We start from the raw sequence: 5,451 nt of genomic DNA on the forward strand, positions 1-5,451 counted from the left end.
CTGAAAATTGTCCAAAATCATTTATTACGTCCATAAGATTAGGAATGGATTCTTCAGGGTTCTAAATATAAACCAAAAGATCATCTGCGTAAAGAGAAATCTTATGTATAGTCCCATTTATAGAGATACCATGAATATTTTTAGCTTCACGAAGTATTACGGTCAAAGGCTCCCGTACAAGATTAAATAATAAAGGGTTTAATGGACATCCCTGTCTAGTACCTCGTGAAAGTGAAATAAAGAGGACCTAAGATTATCCGTAATAACAGTAGCAGTAGGGTTCTTATGGATGATTTAATCCTTCTATTAAATTAATACCAAAACAATTTTTTCTAATACCTTAAACAGATATGCCCACTCAACTCTGTCAAATGCCTTTTCTGCATCAATAGAAATAACACATTGGGGTTTCTTAAATAATGATGAATATATAATTTTAATCAATCTCGGAACATTGAGCAAAGAGTAGCGGCCTTTAATAAAGCCTGTTTGTGCCATAGAAATAATTTTGTTATAATTTCAAAACGGTTAGCCATATCTTAGAGAGAATTTTTTCGTCCACGTTTAATTTTGAAATAAGTCTATATGATGAACATTCAGTAGGATCTTTATCTTTCTTAAGGATTACGGAAACAGAAGCTTCATAAAAAGAAGAAGGTAAAATGTCCTTCTCAAAAGATTCATGAAATATTTCCAATAGATATGGAGAGAGTAATTGTATTTTGTAAAATCCTACCGAATAGCCATCAAGTCCAGGAGCTTTACCTGATAGCATTGACAACATAGCTTTCTGAAGTTCATGCTCAGTGATTGGAGCATCAAGCATCTGTTGATCTTCATCAGTAATTTGAGGAAATTAAATCTTATGTAAAAAAGCATTCATGTTAGAGGAATCTGCTAGAAACTGAGATTTATAAACATCAGAATAAAAATCCTGAAAAATATTATTAATGTCTTCATGGCTACTACCTAAATCTCCATTATCTTTACGAATCTTTAAAATCCGTCCTTTAGCTCTCGCTGCCCTTAATTGGGAAGCTAAGTGCTTATTGTTTTCTCCACAGAAATATAAAACTGAATTTTCAATTTAAGCAAATATCTTTCAATAGGATAAGTTAACGATAAGTTATATTGTAGTTGTAATTCCACACTTCTTTTAAACAAATCGATATTTGGAGAGGTTGCATTGGTGTAATCTAAATCTTTAATTTGTTTAGAAATTTTATCCGATTCCATTCTTGTCTGTTTCTTCAGCAGACCTTCCTACGAAATAATCTGATCACGTAAATAAGCTTTTAATGTATCCCAAATCACTGACTTTGAAACGTTTCCTGTATTATTAAAGATTAAAAAAAATCTGTTTTATCTGAGTTTCAATAAACTCAACAAATTCTGAACTTTGTAACAAATGTTCTGGGAGGCGACAAAGTGGTCTTGTACAAGCAAAATTTTTCGGGTCAAATAATTGATTTAAAGGATATTGATTTTAAATAGTGAAATTAAAATAGCAGAAAACAGAAATGATATGAAAGGGTGAGGTAATGTTCATGGGTTCAATGTCCATTTATAACCCGACGGCAGAGGGGTGGGGTGGGGTGAAGCTGTTACTGAATCCCTCAGCGTGTGTCTTCAGGTTTCTGTTCCTCCTTCCCGATCGATGATGACGTTGAGAGGAGGGGATGTCCAGGGTGACGGGATTCCTTTTTGATGAACGCCGCCTTTATGCGGCACCTCTCCTTGAAGGTGTCTTGGATACAAAGGAGGATGGTACCCATGATGATTTTACAATATTCTGTAGCTTCTTTCGATCCTCCGGAGTTGCCAACCTACCCCCTACCCCCCTCCACCATCGCACCGCAGCCAGTCCGAATGCCCCCCACTGCACACCTGTAGACCTTTTCCAGTGTTTTAGTTGAAAAACCAAATTTCCTCAAACACTTTAGGAAATACTGCCGCATCAATGTGTTGGGACCATTTTAGATCCACAGACATCTTGACGCACAGGAACTTGAAATTACTGATTTTCTCCAGTTCTGATCCCCCTGTGAGAATTGGCCCGTGTTCCCTCGTCCTACTCTTTCTGAAGTCGACAATCAGCTTTTTGGTCTCCCTGAGACTAACTGCAAGCCTGCTGCTGTGACATCATTCAACCAGCAGGTGTCGCTGCAGCAACACCTCCCTGTATTTCCCAGCATTCATTTTACCCTCTAACTTCACAAGCCTTCCAGGGCCTGCTGTAGTGAAGCATCCCCACGGCATGATGCAGCCACAACCATGCTTCACGGTTTTTGACGGTGTGCTGTGCTTGGCTCATGGCAAACATAGCATTTATTCTGATGGCCAAAATTTAGGTTAGGTAATGCTAATGGGGAGATATTAAACATCATTTCGGAGGGGGCGAAGAGAAGAGACGGAGGATGGGGCGGTTGGCGCACAAGTAGGGGCAGCTTTCAGGGAGTTTGTGAGGAAGGATAGGCAGATGATAGAACACGAAAACACTCAGCCTGGTGATTTGAGATGAGTCTACTTTAATGTAAAGAGTATCTTAAACAAGGCAACTGTTCTTAGAGCACGGGACAATACGTGAGACTATGACTTTCTAGACATTGCAGGGACTTGGATATCTCAGTGGCAGGAAAGTTGAGTGTACCGGGCTTTATATATTTCACAACGGACAGGAAGGGAGGTAAAAGAGGAGGAGCGTGGCATTGTTAATCAGGGATATTGTCTGGTTTGCAGAAAAGGAGGAAGTCATGGAATTATTCTGCACTGAGGGAGTGTAGGCGGAAAGCAGAAACAAGAAAGAGGCAAAAACTCTCCTATAGACCCAGCAATCCTAACAGGGATATCGAGGAGAAAATACAGTACAGAGGCAGATTCTGGAACGGTGAAATAATGATAGGGTTCTTCTGATGGAAAATTTTAATTTTCCTGATATTGACTGGCCCTTAGTGCAGGGGGTTTCGTTTGTTTTGTCTGCTCGTGAAGTTCTCTGGTCTCAATATGTCGACTGCGTGGTTGCTTTTCCCGCGCCCATGCTGATGCAACAAATTCATCAACTTCGCCTCAAAATTCCAACTGTCCTCAACTTTGCTGTTGAATTTCTGACACTGCTCTGATCCCCTCTCCTTTAACATTCCCCATTCCCCTTTCCCTTTCTATCTCCTTAACTCCCCGTAACCTCCCTCTGTTCCTCTTCTCCCTTCCTCTTTCTTCCGTAGTCTTATTTCCTCTGCAGTTAGAAAGCCACCCTCTCCTGCCCTCTATCTCTTCCGCAAACCAAGTGAACAGCTCCTTACCTCAGCCCACCCCCTTACCCTTTTTCTGCCTACCACATGCCACTTTGTTCTTCTTCCTCCACTTCCGGTACTCTCTTAGTCTGTCTCCTTCGAACCTCCTTTCCAGTCCTGATGAAGGGACTGGACCCCAAAATGGCAAATGTTTACTATATTCCACTTCTACCTTCTGCTGCCTAGCCTGCTGAGTTCCTCCGGCATTTTCTGCGTGTGACGTACACGCAACGCTGTGAAAGCATCAGCAGCAATGGAACACACCCGGAGTCTGGTTTTACTGTTAACAAACCACTATTTTATTAGTAACTACGTCATCTAGTAACCTAAAACAGGTAAATCAAGAGTTGACGGTGTTGAGCATATATCGGTGTAAATATATAAATCCACAAAACTTCATCAAACTCAGGTGGTAAGTGATACAGTTTTGCTATGTTGTGTTAGACAGTTCAGTTTAAATGCACAGGTTAATTAATGCGAGATGTTTGTCATCCAAAGGCCAATGTTGTGAGACGGCAATTACATCGATATTCCACAGATTCCACGACAGCAATACGAAATAGCAATTTTCAGCTGTTGGAAATCCCAAAGTGGCGGCGACACTCTATCTTGTCTTCTCTGCAAAACATCAGGTTGCAGACCTTGTGAGAGTCACTTGTCAATACTCAGGATCGATCTTAATTCACACCCTTTTGGGTTACTGATAGTTTAAACCAGCGACCGACTCACTCGTGTCTTCCATTGACCGAATCCATCTTGACTCTAAAATGTGTGAGTTTGTGTGTCCTTGTAAACAAGCTGCAGAGAAGCCGTAACATCGTTTGTCCATCAAATAACCACCTCTCTCTCTCCCGCGTCTGTCTCTCTCTCTCCCCCTCTCTCTCTATCACTCTCTCTCTCTCCCCTTTCTCTCCCCTCTCTCTCTCTCTCTCTCTCTCTCTCTCTCTCTCTCTCTCTCTCTCTCTCTCTCTCTCTCTCTCTCTCTCCTCTCTCTCTCTCTCTCTCTCTCTCTCTCTCTGTTTATCTCTCTTTCGAGCATCTCAAACAGTGTCCGAAAGTCAGTCTCATTCACCCCGCGTTTAATGAGATTAATGGTTGTAATGAGACAAGAGCATATACCTGACGGTGATCGTCCTTAATTATGGACCTGGTATTCCTGAGAAACCACCTTTTGAAGATTTTCTCGATTATGAAGAGGCTTGCACTGTGATGAATGTGATTGCTGTACACAAGCCTCTGCAATCCGTGTCGATCCTGTGCATTGCAGCCTGCACACCAGACGGTGATGGAAACAGTCAGAATACTCTCCGCCTTGCATGTGCGAACATTTCCCAGTTTTTGGTGACATACCAATACCAAATCTCTTGAAGCTTTGTGTGCCGAAGGGCCTTTATTGTGCTGTAGGCTTTCTCTGTTTCTATGTTTCTATCACCTAATGGAATACAGCCGCTGACGTGCCTTTCTTTGTGAATGTATGACTATGTGAGGCCAAGCAGAGATTCTCTCAGACGGAGCTTAAACCTGCTCACCCTCACCACCGCCAACCCTTCAATGAGGACTGGTGTGTGATCTCCCGACTTCTCCTTCGCGGCGTTCACAGTCACATCCTTGGTCTTGCTGTCTCTTGGTGCAAAATTATTGCGGCGACAACACTCAGCCAGTCTACCTATTCCGGAGGGAAGTAGTTTTGAGGAAATTTCCACATGATCTGGTAGAGGACGACACCAGAGTATCGAGGGTCGAATAGCCTTCTGCTTCTCCAGCGTGTTAGGTTCGTTCATTCTCCGCAATCTCGCTCTGCGCTCCAGTCAGCTCCGGCTTTTCAGATAACGGGATCTCGGGATCTCTCATGGAGACCAGGAAATGAGGCTCACTCTCCGAATGTAACAGAGACAGGCGCCGCTCTCTCGGGATCGCGTGGATGACGTTCACTTTACTCTCTCTCTTTCTCTTCATGTCGGTGGGTGAGAGAAACTCTCTTTGAGACCATTATCGGATTCCACACAGCAGCAGATAGTTGTAGAACAGCACACAGGATTTGATGTAGATCTGAGCAAAGTACAGACTCTCTGATCCAATCAGCGCTGCCGCTTGTGACGTCAGAATCCAGATATCTGACCCGCAAACCAGGAAGTGCGGCTCAGTCTCCGAGTGTAACAGA

The sequence above is a fragment of the Hemitrygon akajei genome, unplaced genomic scaffold (assembly GCF_048418815.1).
Source record: "Hemitrygon akajei unplaced genomic scaffold, sHemAka1.3 Scf000078, whole genome shotgun sequence".
In the NCBI taxonomy this organism is placed as follows: Eukaryota; Metazoa; Chordata; class Chondrichthyes; order Myliobatiformes; family Dasyatidae; genus Hemitrygon; species Hemitrygon akajei.